The sequence below is a fragment of the Caretta caretta genome, chromosome 10, assembly GCF_965140235.1.
Source record: "Caretta caretta isolate rCarCar2 chromosome 10, rCarCar1.hap1, whole genome shotgun sequence".
In the NCBI taxonomy this organism is placed as follows: Eukaryota; Metazoa; Chordata; order Testudines; family Cheloniidae; genus Caretta; species Caretta caretta.
Window position 1 is genome coordinate 48,065,374 of NC_134215.1, and position 22,144 is coordinate 48,087,517.

Genomic DNA, 22,144 nt, shown 5'->3' on the forward strand with positions numbered 1-22,144 from the left:
ACTTTTCCAGAGGCCTTGTGGTCTGCACTGCCTGAATGAGAAGGGTTCTTGGCGTCCCCATCTCCCTGCAGTTCTCCCTCCCCAGGCACTGCACATGCTAGATTTCTAAATCCTCCAAGCTGTGTTTGCTGCAAGCTAGTCCCCATCCCCTGCACTGCTGAGACCCCACTGCACACTGTGGGGGAGTCCGGAGGGCTGTGATTGTTGGCACCGACCTGTGACATTGAGAAGGAAAGTTGGGGTGGCTTTGCCTCTGTTTAGAGAATCGCTCCTTTCTGGGTCACACACATGTTCTCTGTAACTGAGGAAGTTCTTTGGTGACCCAGGTGTGACTGTATTTGTTACTCAGTGAAATCAGGTTAATTGAAGTTCCACAAGAGGACTGGAACCTGCTGCTTTGGGTACAGAAAACTCCCCTCCCCTCAGCACTATCATTCAGATCACTCCCCTGGCGGTTCAAGAGAGACCTTTAATGAAGAAATTTAATCCTTCTCTTCTGTTGACAGACACAGCAGAGCAAGAGACTGCAGTGTCAGCCAGGGATGGCAACCCACCTGACACAGAGTCTCCCGGGCCAGGTAGGCAGAAAGCAGCATGATACACAGCCAGAATTCCTTTCCGAGGCCAAAGTTGCTGGTCATCTACAATGTCTTTTACAGAATCAAGTGAGCTGTAGCTCACGAAAGCTTATGCTCAAATAAATTGGTTAGTCTCTAAGATGACACAAGTCCTCCTTTTCTTTTTGCAAAGACAGACTAATACGGCTGTTACTCTGAAAAGAATCAATATAATGTTTAGTTCTAGCTTGTGCAAACAGTATAAGCCCCGTGTGATCCTTCTGGGTGAAGAGTGGTATATTAACGCAGAGTGCTATATTAGAGCATCACAGCTGTTATTATGAGAGCAAATGTTTCATCAGCCTCAAAATTCAGAAGGATGCCCACAACGGCTTATGAAGTTGTGTGCACGGTTGCAGCAATGATCCAAGCAGTTGCGGTGACTGCTTGTGCAAACGATCATTGTGATGTGTAACTGGCTGACTGTGAGTCAAGCCATCATGGCTGGGGCTGGAACTGTGGGTGCTACTGAGTCACACACACTCCATTCCTGGAAGCAGGCACCAATGCATTTTTCATGACTGAGCTGCCCGTGGTTTTCATATGTACATTACAAAAGGCTTTGTGAGTCACGATCAGATGCTGCCTCAGGCACTGCTGGTTTGGGGGCTGTGCAGTGAGGTGGGACAGAATAGATCACTTCTTGGTCAGAGTTTCTCCAGCCAGAACACACTTCATAAACTCAGTTACCTCATGGAACCAATGCTTTAGGTGACAGAGCCGCCTTGCTGAATCCCAAGGAAGGAGGAGAGGTACCACAAAGGTTTTATCCCCAAGGAAGGGGGAATCCCACATTTCAGTGCTGCAGCTCCGTGCATCCACCTCTGTCGAGCCTCGCAATGTCTCTGGCTCCTTGGGGTTCTCCAGCTCACGAATTACGTCCTTCTGGCTGAGGGGAACCCAACGGAATCCCCTTCAAACTCCTTAGTCAAGCAGAGAGCCTCCCCTAGGAAATGGAGGCTCCCCCCACCCGGAGCAATTCCAGCCATCTTGGGAGCCACAGACCAGCACAGAGAATTAAGCTTGGGTTTCATTCCACATGGCAATGCAGAGCACTGGGCACCAAAGTGCTAGCTTGGCCTCCCAAGAGTGAGGTGTGAATGTTCTGAAGTCCGTGCGATAGAAGAGAAACTCCTGTGATCTGTTTACATTGGTTCTTGTCGTAGGAGTCAATATGGGGCTTTTGGACCGTCTCTGCCAAAGACTGACTCAGACTATTGGTGAGTAGGAATTCTGCCCAGAAGCGTCCCACACGCTACAGATTTCCCCCAGTTTCCCTCCGATTCCTATTGCCCCTACATAGAATGAGTCACATGATACCTCACCCCACCACTGCCCTTCTGAATTACAGGATGGACACCTTTCCGAACGGGACAGGACAAATCTAGACTCCAGCCAGCCAGGCCCCACTGATTCTTCTGCCCCAGGTAGGAGTCAACAGCCTTTGGCTGTGACAAATCACCACATGGATCTGGTCTTCACCAGGCAGAGGGGTGGAGCCTAGACCTGACTCCACACAGGCCCTGGGCTGGTTATGGCACAGTCACAGCCAGGGTTGTGCCTTTTCCCTTCAAGCCCCATTTTCACCCCCTGCCATGCCCACTATAGTTACCGTGCCATGGAAGTCTCCACTGAATCTAAATTTCCCCGGTGTCTCCCTTATTTCTCACCATCAGGAGAAAGCAGACAGGAGGTGCGCCATGGAGCTCGAGGTCCGCCAGCTCTGCTCCAGCACCCTGCAGTCCCCGGGTGACTCCCCCAGAATGGCCAATGTAAGTGACCCTGCCCCTCTCCTTTGGACGCAGGCCTCTCTGGATCTGAGCTTTTCGATGAGACAGGCCCCAACCAGACTTATTTATCTGAGCCTCCCCGCTCCAGAACATCATGGGATTGGGTAAAATGGTCCCCGGATCTGAGCCAGACCTGGTTCTTTGTAACAGGGAACACTCACTGGCTCAGTGCCCCTGCATGCTAGGGTTTAGTGTCACAGGGGCTCTTCCGCTCTAGCATCCCCTGTGGTCAGTCATGCTGGTTCTGCAGCTTCCATAGCTCAGTCCCTCTTCATTGGTTGCTCTGTTAACTTTTTCCTGGCTGTTACAGGGTGGGGTCTATACAGTCCATTGCATTCTTGTTTTGCAAAAGCCAACCCTAGCCCAGGATTTCCTGCCCCTCACCCACAATACCCTGGTGCCTAAGAGAGAGTCCACTGAGCTGGGAGACACTACATCCAAATCTCATCTCTGCTGACTACTGCTTTATGTTTCCACACACTGCACAGACCTGATGACTGACCCAGGCCTCAAGCCTAAGCAGTTAAGTATTAGCCAGCCCCCTTCCCACACTGAACAAATTAACAGCCACGTTGCACAAGGTCACTTCAGGCAGAGCAGAGACTAGAAGCCACATTTCTAATAAGGCAGACCCAAGTATTGTGCACTCAGCTACACTGTCTTTCAGACTGAGCATGCCAAATATATGTGCTTTAGTTACTACAGGTGGGGATAGACCCCCAGGGGTTCCTGATCTCCACTATTCTATATTGTCTAGCAAAGAGTTGTGTAACCTTGTCCACACAGCAGACAGCAATTGTGTCTGTGGTTCAAGTGGTGCAGGTCTGTGTGGGGAATGTGAAGGTCAGAGCTCAAACCTTTCACTTGATAGTATTGGTTTTCCTAGTGTCCTCTTTATTTATCAAGCTGGTGTATTGCTTTCACGCCGTGAGAACGCAGCCTTTCCAAGTGGGCCTGGAGTTAGGAACTACAGTGCTGCCAATGATGATGTTACACTCAACAAAAGGCCAGGGGGTGGAGGGGGGGTGTCAGTCATGTCACTCGATTTGGTGCTGGAGGCAGACACCGACAGGTGTGAAGGGGGAGGGGGTGGGGATTGCTGCATGGTTCAGGCTGGGTAAAGAGGTCTGGCTGGCGGTGGCGAGGCCAGGTGTCCTGTCTAGTGTAGGAAACAGAACGCTGGTGCAGGAAGAGGATATTTCCATACTGAGCTGGCTTTTCTCTGCTCTGCAGGTTTTATGGCCTTGGCTGCTGCTTCACCTTAAACCAGCAGCTCATGGGTCAGCCCTGCCTCTCCTCCTGCGGACCTCAGTCGGAGTAGTGAGGATGATTCCGGAGGGAGGCAGGCTGCCCTTGGCCAGCAGGTGTGGCAAGGGGAACAGAGGTGAGTCCCAGTCTTTTGTCCACCCGCTCTTAGTCCTTCTGTAGCGAGAGGCGTCTGCCCCAGGTGGGGGAGGGGATCAGCTCCTGGCTCTGGTTCCGGCTCACGGCAAGGACACAGCCAGCTGCCAAGAGCGCAAGTAGAGCTCAGAGACAAATGCAAAAGATCCCTTCAGAACCTGGTGGGATGTGCCCCCTTTCTGTTCACAGGGTGTTGGTCAAGCCCCAGGGCCACTCTACCCCAGGACCTGCTGGCTCAGCTGCTGGTGAGTAACCCGCAGTTGGGAGGTTTCCTTATCCTCAGTGGGAAGGGGCTGCTCCTGGAGCTGGCCTGCAACGCGTGGCTCTTCTCCCCGCAGCCCCCAGAGGAGCTGGCTCGTCACATTCCTCACGTTCATTGCATATCGACCCAGCACCTCTCAGCATTTAACAAACCCAGCGAGCTCTCTGAGCCAGCCACCTTCCTGGCTCCCCTGATCCTGGGGTTGGATCAGGTTCCCCAACACAAGTTAGTGCAGCCCTCGGATGACTCCAATGTAAGCCAGATGGAATGAGCCCTTAGGGACTGTTGTGCAGGCCCCCTCCTGCCCCCTGGCCTCCAGCATCCTCTCTTACCAAGGGGCAGCTGGGGATTCCCTTTATGGACCAGCTGCCTCTTTCGGGCTGCTTCAAGCTCCCCTTGTGCTGCTCTAGCCTAGGCCAAGGATCTGACCCAGCAGCTGCCTCACGGCCTCTGGATAATCCTGTCTCCTTTCATCTGAGCTAGAGCCAGCCCAGGAGTGAGAGGATGGAAGGAGACAATAGCTGGTCCATAGAGTGTCCCTGATCAACTGAAATATCCATCTCAATCCTGTCCTGGTTGTCAGCTCCACCTCCCTGCTGTCTCCTTCCCTCCAACACTGAGCTCTCCCCCTGCACCTGTAGGGAGCGCCCTTCTCTAACTGCCTTGCAAGGGAGGAGTACAGCCACCTCTGTATTTTTGTCTGCCAGGTGCTTGGTGCATCTTCATATATGACGGTGCAGGTCAGAAGGGCATCCATGTTCCCCCTCTTCCAGCTGATAAGCATGTTCCAGGCCGGGTCAAGCCAATTCTGGGATAACTACAGGAATGACATGCTCCTCTACATGGAAGGTGAGGAGGGGGTGTCTCCCCTTGCAGGAGCAAAGCACTGTGGTGCTGGGCTCAGAGAGGGAGAGAATCATAGAATCATAGAATATCAGGGTTGGAAGGGACCCCAGAAGGTCATCTAGTCCAACCCCCTGCTCGAAGCAGGACCAATTCCCAGTTAAATCATCCCAGCCAGGGCTTTGTCAAGCCTGACCTTAAAAACCTCTAAGGAAGGAGATTCTACCACCTCCCTAGGTAACGCATTCCAGTGTTTCACCACCCTCTTAGTGAAAAAGTTTTTCCTAATATCCAATCTAAACCTCTAAGCCAGGGCCTCCCTCTGAATCCAGAATAATATGATGCTGTGACCTTGGAATCAGAGAGGATCACATCAGAATCATATCCCTTGGGTCATCTAGCCCAGCCCGCCATGCCTAGACAGGAAGGATCCTTTCCAGGACTCAGAGTAGCAGCTGTGTTAGTCTGTATTCGCAAAAAGAAATTCACTGTATTTTCTACTGAATGCATCCGATGAAGTGAGCTGTAGCTCACGAAAGCTTATGCTCAAATAAATTGGTTAGCCTCTAAGGTGCCACAAGTACTCCTTTTCTTTTTCCAGGACTGTATCTAACCTTCATCCGACACCTCACACCCTGGGGAAGGATCTTGGCAAGCAGAACTCCTGGGTATTTCACATCAAGGGGTCTGGGCCTGAGGGGCATTGTTCTCCATCAGCGATTTGCACAGAGCCATGGATCTCCTTGGGGCCCATGAGTCGGCAGCTCCTCCCTGCCTCCCGCCAAACCAGAGCCATGTTGCAGGCTGCTCCCCAGTAGACGGGTCTAAACAGAAAGGAAACTGATCTTCCCATCTCTTCCAGATCACGAGACTGGATTCTGCCAGAGGGAGTGGGAGCAGCAGCTGCTGCAGTTAAGGGTCAGAGAAATGGAGGGCTGGAAAGGAGCTCAAGAGGTCAGCTCGTCCAGCCCCCACACACTGAGGCAGGATTAAGAGGCCCCCCCAGCAGCACTGCATTGTGGGACAGAGGAAGCGGCTGAGCCCAGCAGATACAATTGGAGAAGCACCAAGGGCAGCTCACAAGGATTCACAAGCATTAGGAGAGACGTGGGGGTGACAGTTCATGCTCCCTCTTCCCCTCCCCTCCCAAGTGTCGTGGGTTCCTGGCTGGAGTTATTGAGAGGACCCATTTCTTGGCCTGTCTCAGTTCTAACTGGCTCTTCTTTCCCTGGCAGTTCCTGGAAGGCCTTCTCTTCTTAATCTCGGACCACACCTGGCTGGGCTGGTTCATCACTAGTATCAGGCGCCAGCTGGCCTACAGTGATAAGCTGCCCAGTGACAAAGTCATTGTCCTGGAAGGAATTAGGGCTCAGTGCCTAGTTCAGAACAGTGGTCGCTCCTCAGGGGCAGCTTGGGGCCAGTGAAGCAGACAGCTATACCCCGTGGGCTCTGTGCATGCCAGCAGCCAGCATGATGGTGTCTCTTTCGCAGAGCTGTCTCTACAAGTGCTGGTTCACCGGGCTGATGTTGTCTCTAGCAGAGACCGTCAAGCCCCAGCTATGGCTTATGGTGGAGATGGTCAATTTCCGAGAAGAAGAGGAAAGAGAGGTGAGGCCTTTGCTCCTCCACTGACAAGAGATCACTCATTCCTTGTCAATCCCCTGATGCTACGTGTGTATGTTCTGCCTTGGACACGGTCCAGGGGATTGAAAAGACCTTCCTTATACACATGCCCTTGGCAATGACCTTGAGAGCCCATCCTGGCCCCTTGGCTTGTTGCTCAGCATTCCCAACCTCCGTCTTTCTGTCTCTCAGGGATTGGCCTGAGGGCTTGGGCTGTGTGCCAGGCAACACCTAGGTGAGATTTTCGACATCCTGGAGCACTGGGAAGAGTTCGTCAGCAGGGTGCAGCTCCACCCTTCTGCCGGTAGCTCTCTGCAGGTACGGTCCCACCTAGCATCTCTGCTCTTTCATCCATCCCTCCACAAACCTTTGCAGATAAAGGGACCTGCCAGGGAGGACACTGCTTCCCAGAAGCCTGTTTGGTGAGGAGCTGAATTTCCAAGCAGTGGCTCAGGCTCCGTGGAGAGAGCCCTTTCCTTACTCCTCCATGGAGCTGAAATCGCAGCACAAGGGGGTGGATTCTGGGGGAAAGGTGGGTCCTGTTGTATAAGCTCTCCAGGGTATCTCCTGGGCAGCTCAGACATGCTCCACACAGCCCCATAAACAAGGCTCAGAGAGGGCCCAAAAGACACTGCCATGCCATCAGCTCCAGCTGACACATTTCTCAGCAAAACAGACCCTTGGTCTTCCCCTGAACTATTTCACAGACCTCCTGGCAGACTCACCAGGGCCGGCATGTCTGACATTTCCCCGCAACCCTCCAAACCTTCCTAGTAACTCGCTGGGCCAGATTCTCAGCTGGTGCAATCCACTGTAGTCCCAATGACATCTCTGGAACTAGGCTGAATTAAAGCAACTGCTAGTGTGTCCCCTTTGGCTGCCGGGTCACCTCAATCACCCAACCCTGGGAAGCTGGGAAGGGCCTTGGAGTCCAGGCAATTCAGCTCAGCAGAGTAGCCTTTGGTTGCTAACCCGGCTGGGTGAAAAATCCTCCCCTGGCCCCATTCGTGAGTTAGGAGCAGCTGGAAGCCATCCCTTCTCCTCACTCTCTCCTTTGCAATTCTCAGGAGCCAGCTTCCATTGAGCAGCTGAGACGCCTCCTGCTCCTCACCTATAGGCATGTGGTCCACTCAGGCCCCATGGATCTCATCCCAGAGAGCATAGGCTGCAAAATCCTGTCTGCCATCCAGAAGCCCTTTTGCCTGAGCCCACACATAAATCAAAGCCCTCCCCTGACCGCCCACGCAGCACCTACCCAGGGTGTGCACAGCAGCACAGAGCCATGTCTTTGCATAAACTCAGCTCAAAAGGCTGGCCCTTTGCCCTAGGAGGGACAGGAGACACGGGAGCAGCACCATTCTCTGTGCCCCCCCCCAAATCTTGATTAGCTTGATTCCAGGCCCATGGAAGCTAATGGAAAGACTCCTATCTGGGCCTTGTTAGAATGTAACTGTGCATCACTCGATGCTATTGTCCCAGAGATGACTGTACCCTGTTTGGTACCTCTAGGCTTGTGCTGCACTCAGGGATCAGAAGATAAAGCTTTAGGGCTTGTTTCCCCACACACTGTAGTCAATGGTGTAGCCGGGCACAAAAGGGGCACTGAGTGATTCAGGCCCCTAGCCCAGCAGACAGGCTCTGGTGCCTAAGGGGGATTTTTGAGATAACTCAAGGTTGTTTTCTTGCCATCGGAGATTTGAGGCCGGCATTCAGTCTTACGCTGGTTACAATGCCCATATGCGAGTCCTAGCGAAAAGAAGAGAGGATGCTAGTTTGGTTTAACTGAATGTTCTCGCTGGAGAACAGACCCATCACAGGGAGAGCCCAGAAGACTCCAGAGGGCAGCAGATTCCTGTCCCAGATCAGACAATTACCATCTGATTGTCAGGGGAGCTGAGCAGCCCCAAGGCCCATTGACAGCTCTGGGAACTGCAAGCGCTCAGCACCTCTGGAAATCAGGCCATTCTGATACCAGTCAACTCTGTGTTCTTGGGGAACCAGGGTGCAGTATCCAGCCTGTCTGACTCATGAAAGACACTCCCCCACCCCCACCTCAGCCTCTGTTTAAACCAAAACCCATCAGAGAAAAAAAACTTGCAGAGAGCAGTGAAGGGCGTTGGGATTCACACCTAGACCCCTCCTGACAAGGGTGACAAGATTAAGACATCTCCATTAGCGTACAACATGAAGAACAGAGACAACTCCCCTAGCCTCATCTGCATGAAAGATGGGACAGGGAGACATCTCAATTTGCATACAGAATGGAGAACGGAGAACCGCACTGAACTCTGGGACCAGAAAAGCAGGGACGCACTGCATCATGGGAATCTCTGCTCCAGATGTTAATGAACCTACGCCTGCACACACCCAGCTCAGCAATTATCAGACCAATTCTAGTAATAAATCCTTGATTGATATCCAAAATACTGAAGCAGCCTAGTTGCCTTGTGAGCTCCCTGGAAGAAAACACCACCCACAGCCAAGAGTGATCAGCTCCTATTGTCTAGCCTAAAGAAAACCCTTAAGTCATCAGTTTACCCATAAACAAATCTCGTGTTCTCCCTTGAACCATTGTATTTTCTCTACAAAAACCCCTACCTATGCCCAAGTAAGGTTATGATGCTTAGATCCAAACTATGCATCAGTTCCACTGGTACTCCATCTTCTCCTGACTGATCGTGCCTGGGCTCTGCCTGTCTCCTGACCTCAGGACCCTGAGCTACCACCATCACTCAGGAACCCCGACCAGTTCAAGCCTCCTGAAGTGGGTGAGGTCCCCCTCTTTCTCTCTCTCTGTTTTCCTTTCTACCTCAGGTATTAACCTTTAATAATGTATGTTATGTTGGTTTAGGCTCTCCTTGTGTAGTTATCACTATGATTCAATAAATAACGTTTATGGTTCAGCTGGTTGCTTCTCTCTCTCTGAATTTTACTCTTTTTTGTTCTTAGCTTCCCCCATTTACTCTGCAGCAAGGCGTCTTTTATCTAAGCTACAGATCCCTGTAGTGCCCAAAAATACGGCAGGGTTTGCTCATCAAGTGGGTTACTGCCAGTACAATTGTGACGTGAAAGGGGGATGGGATGTGTTGAACCTGTGGCACATAAAGGGGGGCAGGCGAAAGTGCTGCTCAGCTCAGCCTATTGAGACCAGGGGCACAGGAGGGTGACAGCTTGAAGGTGCGGCTTAACCCAGCCCTTTGAGTACAGAGACATATGAGGGGATCAGCTTGAGTGTGCTGATTGACCCGGTCCGCTCAGACTTGCTCTGTTAGTGTGTGCCCGTGTGTTCATCTAGTTCTAGGGCTGGAGGAACCCAGCTCTGGGGAACCGAGGTCCTGCAGGACAGCTCCATTGGGAGGGGAGAAGGAAGGAAGGAGTAGAGCTCCATCTGAACACACAAGTGACATAAGCAGTACATTAATAGAATTATAAAACCCCCCCACCTGAAGAGTAACCCTAATAAATGAGCATACCCCAAAGTAACGGGCACATCTGGTAACAATTCCTTGCATCCATCTCCAGAGATGTTCCCCTAGGGAATGCAGAGATGTTCCACTCAGCAAGCCAGGTCCTTTGCCTTAGGGTGTGAGGGCAATCCAGCCTAGGACAACAGCTCCCTTGTAGAGACTTGCCCTGTAGCCTTGTGCCTCAGCTCTCTATTGCCTGTGGCTGTTTCCTCCCTGTTCTCTCCCGCTCCTGCCTGTGAGTCCAGGGTCCACTGGTGAGATCTGCTTTTGTGAGAAGCCTTGTGCTGGTGGGTGAAGCTGTCACCCAAAAGAACAGGACTCCCTTGGTGACCCAGGACACATGCACCCCGCTGTCCCTCCTGCTGGTGAGTGAGTGTGCTGGGGTCCTGGGAGGGGTCCCTAGGTCAGACGCACATGCCAGAGTACCCAGCGTTGAAGGCCATGTGCTTTGTTTGCAACTGGGTACCCAGGGATATCTTGTGCTGCAAACCCAGTGCTGATGCCAGATTCTTCTGGTGCAATTCCAGCCCAAGGAATTAATTGGCTCTATTTTCCATTAGTGGATTCATACTGCTTCCACCCGGGACAATTCCCCATCCCACTGCTGAGGGATCTGTCCAGCACCCAAAAAGTGCCCTGGAGTTTAACTCCAGGTTTTCATTCTGGGACATGATGCTGCGGAGTTAGCAGGCTCAGCCCTCCCTAGGTTTGCAGGAAAAGATTTGACCTCAGCTGTTCAGGACTCTAATGCTCCCAGTCACAAAGATGCCTCTGACCAGATCCTCCTTCCCTGCTCTGTGGCAGATGCTGAGGTTTCCAGAGGTGCTGGCAGGAATGGCGAAATAGGGGCTTTTGTGAACTTCCCCTGCATTCTGGCCACGTGGCAGCTCCCAGGCAATATTCCCAGCTCCGTGCCCCAGTGCGTTGCACGCTGGGGCTGTGGGTTGGTGGGGGTGTCAAACAGCGTTTGGAGGCTCCATATCTTGCTGAGTAACCAGGCTCCCTCAAATTCTTTTGCCTTTGACTCTCTGCTTTGTGCTGCAGGAGATCCTCAGAGGCAAGGACCGGGCCTGGCTGCAGAGCCCTGATCAGCAGCATGCCCTGCTGGCCATCTCATACTTAGGGTACGTCCATGGGGCCTGACTTACCTGCAGAGCCCAGCAGCCGGGGAGGGGCAGATGGAGGGAGAGGAGGTGGGGGAGGAACGAGCTCCAATAAGAACCAGAGGATGCTCCTCCCTGGTGGCTCACAAACGGAAAATATCCTCCTCGGCCTCTGGGTCACTTTATCCAGCCCCAGCTCTGCGTATTGTCTGGCAAGAGGGAGCCCCTCCCGTCAACATAAAGTGCTGTGAATGGGTGCAGATGCAGAGCAGGGCCCAGGATCATCCCCAGAGAGCAACTTCCCCAGCAGAGCCCCTGCCGGCTGGGCCCAGGGGGCGCAGGCATCTCCAGACAGGACCATTCCTGAGGCGGTGGCTCTGCTGAAGATGCCCCCTGGAGCTCTGCTGCTTAGGGAGGGAGCTGTCCCTCGTGCCATCAAACCCAGCCTGACTCCGGCGGGGACCAGTCTCTGTTTCAATGGCCCCGTCTGCTCTGTTCCTTCCAATCAGGAAATTCCAGCCTCACCTATCTAAGGAACAGGAGGCTGAGACCATCAACACTTGTATCGCTGGCACCATGGTTCAGCGCCCAGCCCTGGCGAAGCTGAGAGGGACTGAGGTGGCAGAAAGCTCCGCTATGCGGGTAGAGGTTAGTGAGGCATGGACAAAGCTGCAGTTCCCACTTGCCTCCTTGGCTGGGAAACTCAGCCACCCCCCTGCTGAGTAGCTGGACCCAGGTGAGAGGAAGGATTCTTTGGGAAAGGACAGCCCGTGGTCCAGGTGAGACCCATGTCTATGTGCAGGGGGATCAGTATCACCTGGGGAAAGGGACCCCAAATACCAACAGCACCTGGCTCCAGATGGGGGATCCACTCGTCCCCCTGCCTTGTGCGCCCCACCTCCCTTGCTATTTACTTCCCCGCTTCTCTCTGCTCCAGTGTCTCCAACAACTGCCCTGGAAGGCCCTGGATCTCATGCTGCAGCCGTTCCTGGAACTGCACCTGACCCCCACCATGCTGCTGCGTCTGTTTCTGGTATGATGGGGAAGAGGGGCCCATTCACGCTGGCCATGTGGGGATGGGCCGGCTGGTCAGGTTCTACCCGAACCACAAGAGGGAAGGCTCCAGTTGATCCCAAGGGGGCTGAGCAGGCCTCCCAGCTGCTGTGAACTAGCCAGTCCCCACGGGGCATACATCCGACCCTGGGATCCAGCAAGACAATCCTAGTCCTGCTCCAGGGGGTGTCACTTTGGCCTCCTAAATTTGGGCTGGCACCCCTGTGCTCCTGAAGGAAACAGCCCCGAAACCCCACAGCATCAATAGGGAGAGTCCTCAAAGCGCTGAGTCCAAGATCCTCGGACCCGTCCCAGTGCCCCCGAGACAGGAGAGGAGCGCCGAGTTCCAGTGTCCGGCAGCGGAGGAGAAGGGGTTAAATGCGCCATCTCCTCTCCCTGCTGGGGCGGGAAGCAGGTTCTGGGGGTTGCCCAAAGGACATGGGGGGCAGGTCGCCCCGGCATTGCTGTCGCTCACACGGCTTTCTCTCTGCTCCCCAGCACTTGCAGCCGTGGATCTGCTCTCCCCGGGCCCAGGAGCGGAGCCGAGCTGTGAGAGCCAGCGCCCGGTTCCTCATGTTCTATCGCTTCCAAGCCATCACCGAGGTGAGCAGCACGGACCCTGCTGCCCCCCGCAGCACTCACAGAGAGAGGGGGAGGGGTGATACAGACAGAGCTGGGCTCAGCCCCAGTCCATGCCTTGATTTTCTGTTCAGTGGCCCATTAGGACCTGAGACCCATGGCAGAGCAGGGCTACAAGGCCAGGCTGCTGACAAGCCAGGCCTTCGATGCTCAGGAGGCCACCAGACACTGGGCATCTCAGGCTCTCTATTGGATCTTCACACCTTGCAAAGGTAAGATGGAGCGGAAGCAAACAGTCGCCACCTGCCAGCCCCGGCCGTGACCTAGCGAGCAGGGCTGTAGAGAGAACATGGCGCCTTCATCCCAGCCCTGACCAGAGGGACACAGAGCAGAAGTGGGTTGGTACCGACCAGGCTGGCCTGGCATCTGCCCTTCACCAGGTGCCTGGGACCATCTGGGACCTCCCCTGATCCCACCCCCAACACACCTTCTACATCAGGGTGATAGGTAGGCAGTTGGCCCAGGAGCCAGCTGAGAGCTCACCCTAGCTGGGCGTTCCCAGTTGCGTCCAGAGTCTGGCTTTTTGGAACCTCTGACCTGGCTCGACGGCAAGGGGGAAGAATCCAGCCCCGAGAACACTGCCTGAGCACTGCTGGTTTCTTGGGCAGCTGTCGTGTATACCCAGACAGCGGCAGTGGCAACCATGCTGAGCAAGATGCAGAAGGATGCCAGCTGCAGAGAGAGCCCTGCCCATGTTCCTATGGTGAGTAAAAGAGACTGTGGCTGGAGAGATAGACACACACACATGGGAAAGGGGGCGTTATTGTCTTCTTCCCTCCATGAGGAGCCGGCAGATGGAAATTCCTGGGTATGGGCTCCAATGCTCACTCACATAGCCCTGGGCGCAGGCTGCCAGTGCCTCTATCTCCATTCCCTGAGGAGCAAACCCACCTCCCTGGGCCGGAGCTCACTGCTCACACTCGGCCTGTGCCTTTCCCTGCAGCTCATTGCAAAGCACCTGCCGTCGCGTGACCTCATGCCCTTCAGCTTCACCCTGCCAGTAGGCCTGCTGGAGAAGGGGGAGCGTGCTGACCAACGGGCAGGCGTCATGGAGGTGGTGTTGAGAGAGAAAGAATCAGAGCTACAGGGCCAAGTAATGGCTGGGCATTGAACATCTTGGGCAGCTCCATCTTGCCCCATGCCCAGAATTTCTGGGGCACGAGGGAGGATGTGGAGGGGAGATGTTCCTTCTCACCATCATTGATCAATGGGACCCATCCCCTGTCTGCAGGGCGGCCGCTGGGCACGGCCCTGTAATCATTTGCAGGCATTGATCCCAGGAGTCTGGCTTGCCCAGCTCACTCCCTAGGAAAAGTGCCCTGTCTCCAGACTCATCCCCCAGCTGGGGGAACAGAGCCCACAGTGGGGTCCCCCGTGTCCACTGGGCAAAGAGTCAGTGGACACAGATTGAAATGATTCCCAGATGCTTAGGTCCCACTCAGCCCAGGTGTGCTGTCACAAGGGGAGGTACAGGGGGAGGTACAGCCAGGATATCCGGAGGGGGGCGGGGGGTGTCACCAGGCAGCAGAATTGGAACCCTTAGTGCTACAGAGCTGGATCAGGGGTGGGGGTTTCAAGGTACCAAACCCGTCTCAGCTCAGTCACTCACTAGGAGAGTTTATCCATGGCCTCTGCCGGGCCATGTGACCGCTGACTTGTTTCTGAGCCTGCCCAGCTACTCCTGGCCCTTGCCTGCCAGACACCCACAGCGGGGATAGGGTCTCAGCCCCTGCTTTGCCTCCGCAGGTGCAGGATCTGCACGCGGCTCTTTCCTACACACTGTGCCCACCCCGAGAGGGGGGCGGCTGAGTGAAGGGACGAGACATCCTACACCTACTGGTCAGACAGCACACCAAGGCCGCGGTCAGCATCCTCCTGCAGATGCCCTGGCCTTACGAGCGGCGAGCGCTGGCCCCGGGGAAAGGATAGAACACCCCGCTCCAGCCTCCCCTTAAAGGGGTCACTCCACAGCACCATGGTTACACGCAGCACAGACCCTCCCCTTGCACACGGGCCCCCAGGGAACAGCCCTGCCCCGGCATGCTGTCACCATTAGCCTCCCTGTCCCTTGGAGGGCTCTGTGTGCTCTGTGACCCCCGGCTCAGGGCTCCCCCAGTTGAGCTATTCCTAACACAGCTGTCATCCTCCCCCACTTCGTTCTGTGCCAGCCAGTCCACCCCGTCCCGGTTCAGCTGTGCGATGACTTGGCTGGCTGGAGGCCAGAACAGTCTTCCAGGGCCCCCCATCACAACACAGACCAGGAGAGACCCCATGTGAGCAGGTTCACCCCCTCTGTCAGCATGGCCCCCCGCTCCCGGCAGGGCATCCTCCAGGCTGAGGCAGGAGAGGGGCCAGCCTAACTGCATCGCCCACACAGATGCCCCTACACTGAGCATGTTCCCGCAGGGGCACCCCCTCCCCCAGCTGGGAAATGCCCTCTCCCCCCCCGGAATCCCAGCCTGGTATCTTCCCCATCGCATGCTTTTATATGCCTCATCCCACCCTAGAGGCTGGTCTTCTCCGATTCACCAGCCTGCCAGGGTCCCCTGGGCCAGCAGCACCTTCCCTGCATCCTGCCCAGAGCCGACAAGCACAGCGCCCATTTTACAGCCTTCTCCAAACCCCCCACCCCAGAGCCATGGCGTGGTCAGAACTGGAGCCTTGTTCCTCCTGAACCCCCACCCCCTGCCCCATGGGGAAGGAGCTCATGCTATCCTTGCCTGCAGCCCCCACTCTGTGCCCCTCCCCCAGCTCAAGAGATCCAGCTGAGCACCTAGCCCTACCCCCCACCAAGGGTGGGCACCTCCTCACATCAGCCCCACCGCTGAGCCTGGAGTCACTGCTTTCCCACTGCTCTAACCCCAGCCCCTCTGGTTCCCATCAGGAGAAGGTGGCAAGGGAGGGAGGGGGCCCCCCAGCTGGGAGAAGTGAGTCTGGCCACCTCTGCCCATCCCTTGCTGTGACACAGTGCCCCCTGGCAGTGCCCAGGCAGGAGGGTATGAACTCCTTAGGACTGGCCAGTGCCTGAAAGACCTTGAGGTCAGCCAGCAGCAGGCTCAACCTGCTGCTTCTGGCCCATCGCCCCTCGGAGGGCATCATCCCCGATGTGTACCAATGGGGCCCGTCCTCTGTGTTAATTCCTTACCTGCCCCATGCCTCTGTCTGTCACAGCCAGGCCAAGGCCATCTGGAGATTCCTGGGTGCAGACCCCATGCTGGCCAGGGCGGTACTGCACATCCTGCTGTATGACAACCCAGAGAAGGGCCAGGCTAACGCTAAACAGACCCAGGACAGGAGCTGCCCCCAGCCAGCCTGGCTGCCCCCGGCGGTAAGTTCCCAGCGCTGGCATTCAGCCCTCTTTTCCAGCTGCATTCTGCACATGGCCACTGTCCTCTGACTATATCTTGTTCCCTTCCAGACCACAAGCGGCCTGTGGGAGCTGGTCAGGGCCCTGGGGCAAGTGGACACGTGGAGGGACTCGAGGACGACCTGTTCGCGTCTTACTTCCTCACCATCACCGGCTCCCCGGCCCGGCACCTCTCAGGAGCCCAGCAGGACCTGCCCAGTGACGCCAGTCCCCACAGGTAATGTGTGGGCCTGATGGATCCCAGCACCCACGCAGTGTCTGTGCTAGCCCCTAGTTGGGGGAAGCTTCCTGCTTGGATCCTTTGTTGTCCAGGGACCCCCGACACCTTCGGGAGACTGAGGGTTCAGATCAGCCAGGCTTCTCGTGCTTAGGAGTGGGCAGAGCTTCCCCCAGATACTCAGGGAGCCAGAGAGCTCCTCAGAGTGGGCAGCTCATGGGGGCAGGGCTCAGGGCAGCAGGGTGTTCAGGGGGGCACCTCATGTACTTTTCTCCCCGGGGTCAGTTTCCTGGCTGGGGGCGGAGGGGGCAATTTTCACATCTTTGGAGGAGAGCGAAGGTCACATCTGCAGACGCTCCCCCCTGCCCCTCCAGCCTTCACAGTTGGTGGTAGGGGAACCAAAGGCAGAAGTGGGGCAGCTTCTAGTCTCACCCTGATCCCTTCAGTGCTGCAGCAAGGGAGTCCTGCCCCCCCCCCCCTGCCCAGAGAGCAAGCATCCCTGCATCACCATCTCCTGCCTCCTTCTCTTCCCAGCATGGCTGTGCACGCCCTGGCACGGGTGCTGCACCTCAGGGGCAGTCAGCAGCTGTGGAGCTAATGGACCAGGAGCGAGGCTGGCAGCTGCTGGAGGAGGCCCAGCCCTAGGGGTTCACTCTCCTTAGCAGGTGAGGACAGAGACTGGAGGAGTCACATTCTCGCTCTGGAGCCTAGTGGGGCAGAGATGAGAGGGGGTGGCCAGGACGGGGCTGGATTCTGGCATGTGCAGGGTTGTCATGCACACGTCAACAGGAGCTCTTGTTCTCTTCCAGGGCCATGGTGATCCACCCAAAGCAGGCCCTGAAGAGCATCCCGCGGCTCCTCCTTCCCAACCTCCAGGCCAGCCAGGAGGGTGAACGCATGGCCTGCACCGCCCTGTTTGCAGAGGTGAGCTTGGAGGACTTGGGGGAGGGTTAACCAGGCCCAAAAGCTAATGGAACAGGAGGCCAAGCTGGTCAGCCAATGAGAGATGGTCCTGGTGGTGTATTGCTTGTAAATTAATCCCTCTGCTGGGGACTCTGTGGTGGGGTTTGGGAGCACCCCACTGGAACCAGAGGGAGTGCTCTGCCCTGCTCGTGTCGCTTCTGTTAAGCTCAGCTGAAGCCAGCCTCTCATGAACAGCCGTCGGTACGGATTTAAGTCACCCCTCCTGACCCCTGATCATACTCCCTTCCCCTTGCTCCGGCCGGGCTAGGACCCACTGACCTCACCCAGCCCTCTCTGACAGCTCCATTCGGTCCCTTTAGTTCCTCGGCAGCCCCTTGCTGATGGAGAATGAGCCCAAGGCGATGCAGAAGCAGGTTGTGAGGGCCATGCTGCAGTAGACAGAGGACAGCAACATCCATATTCAAGGCAGAGCGCTGCACGGCCTCAGAAACGCAGTAACCTAGTTCCCGGACAAGGTGGGTCGAGAATGGCAGGGTTCTAGGCAGAGAGGGCTGGATGGGAAGCTCCTGGTTCCCCTTCTCCCCAGCCCCTGGCTCTTGTGGAGCAGACTGGGCTGTAGGCTCACTTGCCCAGACTGTGGTTACACTCAGGCTGACAGAGCGTTGCTCACCGAGCGGCGTCCAACCCCTTCTCTGCAGGTCAGGAAGAAATGAGACCAGATCCTGGGGAGCTTTGTCCGTGCCATGTGCAAATGCTGCAACCCTGCGCCGTTCTGGACACCATGGAAGGGCTCTGCTGGATGCTGTGGAAACCCAAGGTGCCTCTGAAGGGGCACGTCGCTGTCCCTGCAGGCAAGAACGTTCTTTGAGGATGTAAGTACCAAGCAGGGCAGGCCTCATGGCACTATAGGACACCCCACAGGGGGAGATGCTCAGAACCTGCCCTCATGCGGAGGGGGCTCAGTGTCCGATGCAGGCATGTTCCTGGACTTGTGGGGAAGCTCAGCTCCTCTGCCAGGGGAGGCAGGGATAGAGTCATTCTTGGGCCCTGGGCCCACAATTATTTGGCAGCCCTGTGGCCCAGCAGGAAGGAGGGGAGTTTGCAGAGAATTGTCCTGTTGTTTGAACTAGCTGAAACCTCTCCGGGCTCTGCAGCTGCCAGGCTGATTCCCAAAGCATGTGAGGGCCTGAGCCTGTCCCCCACTAACCACCCTGCACCCCCTGTCTGCAGGAGAACAGCGGCCTGAGGCAGACCTCCATGGAGCTCTTTGGCCACCTCAGCAAATTTGTTTCCAAGAAGTCGTCCCTCTTTAGGGCTGAGGTGGAGAAGAGCATGGGGATGCTGCTCATTCACCTACAGGAACCCCCAGGTGACCCAGGTGAGTGCAGCTGAGGGCTCATAGGGGCAGGGGTGGCTGGGGGCATTATAACAACATGGCAAGGGTGGTGCAAACTCCACACTCCAAGCCCCAGCTCTCCTCAGTGCTGACCTGTGGTACCCAGGACAGGGACCCCCCCACTAGTCCAGCCCTCCCTCACCCCACACAGAGCTCTGCCAGCCCTCAGAGTGTAGCTGTAGGGCAGATCTGTGGGGTTTCCTTCTCCTCCTCCATTCCCCTCCTCCCTGCCCAGCCAGACTCTCGGTGGCTTTGGCTCCATTTTACAGCCTGCCTTGTTTAGTGGCCAGGCCCAGGTCTATCTATGGCCCCTAGCAAGTGACCTGACCCAAGCAGGGCCTCAAGGAAGGGCAGGTCGCTGAGGCCAGCTGGCTCTCCATTGCTGCTGCCCTGCCCTCACTTGTGTGTTAGCTCCTGTCTGGGAATGACTAGCATCCTGCAGCAATCCCCCTCCCCCCGCCCCCCGAATAGCAGCCCCCAATAGTGCCTGGATTGAGGGGAGGCCACGTACGTTGGTCACTGGGCAGTGCTGTTAATGGCCTGAGAGGGACCCACAGGGAATGGCCCCAGCCCTACTTCCTATTATCTCTCCCTGCCCCACGAGTCTGGGGCCCAGTGCCACATGCACACTGCCAGCAGGGGGGAGGGGCTGGCCTCATCTGCCCACACATAAACCCACCCAATTTCCCCCCTGTGACGGGTTGGATCACAGAAACCCCCTTGGGGCTGCCAACTGATGTGCCAAGACTACTTCTGCCCCAGCTTTCCCTGCCAGCTTGGGCCTCCAGCACCCTGTCTTGCTGAGCCAAACACCCAGGGTCTGAACCACGTGCCCCAAAGCTGCAGACTTAACTGAAAGCAGCTTAAGAAGTGTTCCTCTCTTAAACACTCAGATGCCCAACTCCCAATGGGGTCCAAACCCCAAATAAATCCATTTTACCCTGTATAAACTCATAAATTATTCGCCCTCTATAACACTGATAGAGAGATATGCACAGCTGTTTGCCCCCCTCCCCCAGGTATTAATACATACTCTGGGTTAATTAATAAGTAAAAAGTGATTTTATTAAATACAGAAAGTAGGATTTAAGTGGCTCCAAGTAGTAACAGACAGAACAAAGTGAATTACCAGGCAAAATAAAATAAAACACGCAAGTCTAAGCCTAGTACAGTAATAAAACTGAATACAGATAAAATCTCACCCTCAGAGATGTTTCAATAAGTTTCTTTCACAGACTGGCTGCCTTCCTAGTCTGGGCACAATCCTTTCCCCAGTACAGCCCTTGTTCCAGCTCAGGTGTAGCTAGGGGATTTCTCATGATGGCTGCCCCATTTGTTTTGTTCCACCCACCTATATATCTTTTGCATAAGGCGGGAATCCTTTGTCCCTCTGGGTTCCCACCCCTCCTTCTCAATGGAAAAGCACCATGTTAAAGATGGATTCCAGTTCAGGTGACATGATCACATGTCACCGTAAGACTTCATTACCCACTTGCCAGTGCACAGGTATACAGGAAGACTTACAAGTAAAACAGAGCCATCTACAGTCAATTGTCCTGGTTAATGGGAGCAATTAAGATTCCAAACCATCATTAATGGCCCACACTTTGCATAACTAAATAGGACCTCAGAGTTATATTTCATATTTCTAGTTTCAGATACAAGAGTGATACATTTATGCAAATAGGATGACCTCACTCAGTAGATTATAAGCTTTGTAATGATACCTTACAAGAGACCTTTAGCATGAAGCATATTCCAGTTACATTATATTCACACATTAGCATATTTTTATAAAATCATATAGAGTGTAATGTCACCCCCCCGCCACCTTCCCACCTCCCTGGGACAAAGGGGTAGCCAAGGCTCCTTGGAGCCAGATGCAGGAGGGCTCTGCGGCCAGAGGGTCTCCTCTGTCCTGGGCCCAGGCGAGCCCAGCACCTGCAGCAGGAGCAGGTCTGAGGGAGAGATCCTGCCTCCCAAAGGTCTCACCGTGGTTCCCCTCCCCGCACCCCACTGAGGCACTGGCCCCAGTCAGGTCCCCCCACAGCCTGTACGGGGGGTGGGGGGGGCAGAGATTCACAGGAAGCCCCAGCCCTGCCCACCCCAGCTACCACCTGCCATGCAGGCAAAGAGCCAGGGCAGCAGCTCTGCCACACTGTGCTTCACGCCAGCTCCCAGTGGGGCTTGTGTGCCAATGTGTGCCTTGGGCACAACACCTCTCCTGGCCTTTGTGGGGCACAAAGCCAAAGGCAAAATGATCCCAGTAATCTTGGAGACTGACTCTCCACCCAGCTCCTTCCCCTCCTCTGCTTGGATGGATCGGGGACAGGGGGGCACCTTGAAGGACAGAAATACAAGTGGTGGATAGTGCCCTGCATTCTGTTAAATAACCAGGCCCGCCTGCCTCCCCTAGGATACATGGTGGACAACTGAAACCAGAGAAGAGAAGGCTTGGAACGCCTGCCCTGCTGTAAGTCACAGCTGAGGCATATTGCTGTGGTGGGGGGGGAGGGGGAACAGGATGAGGAGGGGTTCTAGGGGCAGCCGCCACATTGCACAATGGGTGGGAGCCAGAACCCAGTTGGAGTGACATGCAGAGTGTAGGAGCAGGGAGAAAGCCCTCAGGGCTGGCTCTGGGGTATCCTCTCCCAGGCCATAGTTTGAAACTCCCTGCCCTTTGGGGTGTTCTCATCCTGGCCCAGGCAGGAGCCATGGCCGGTCAGCAGGGTCTGGGAGTCAGAAGTGGGTCGTTCCTGGCAGGCAAGGGGCAGTGGCAAGCAGAGAACCCCCTACTCCCTCGCCAGCTGTGGTGCCGCCAGCAGGAACTCTGAGCAGCCCCAGCCCAGCGCGAGGCAGGGGGCTGCTATGAGCCTCATTTGGTGCTAACTCTGCAGAACCCAGCCTGGCATACGCCAGGAAGTCGTGTTGCAGACCCACCATGAACCATGTCTCCCAAGGATTGCTGCCAGACCCCTGCACGCACAGAGCAGCTGACCACCACCCCAAACCTCCACACAGCCCCAGCTAAGCTTATGGGGATACAAAATCTAGCTCTGAGCCTCCCTGCCTTCAACAGATGATCATGCCCCAAAAGGCTGCACCAGAACAGAGGAAACAGAGCCAGATGCTGAGGAAATACATCCCAGGGCTGGAGTGTGCAGTCCAACACCCCGCCCCATCACAGGCATTAGTTCAGTCAGAGGCTGACCCTGTCAGCTGCTCCCTAGGCAGAACCCAGCCAGGTGCTGAGCAGGCTGTCCTAGGCCTGGTGCTTCAATGCCTATAGAGGCTGCAGTCAGCGCAAGAAGGGTGGGCAGGGGTTGGCATAGAGCCACAGGCTGAACTGCAGGCCGCAAGCAGATCCAGTATCGCTTCTCACAGCCCCAATCCACAGAGCAAAGGAGGAATAAGGCTGCTGCAGCCAGAATTTCCTTCACTC

The 22,144-nt window shown here is 55.6% G+C and overlaps 1 pseudogene; it reads left to right on the top strand.

Annotated features, from left to right (window-relative positions):
* The first annotated feature begins 2,317 nt into the window (after positions 1–2,317).
* Positions 2,318–21,138, top strand: LOC125644024 (maestro heat-like repeat-containing protein family member 1; annotated as a pseudogene).
* The last annotated feature ends 1,006 nt before the right edge of the window (positions 21,139–22,144 follow it).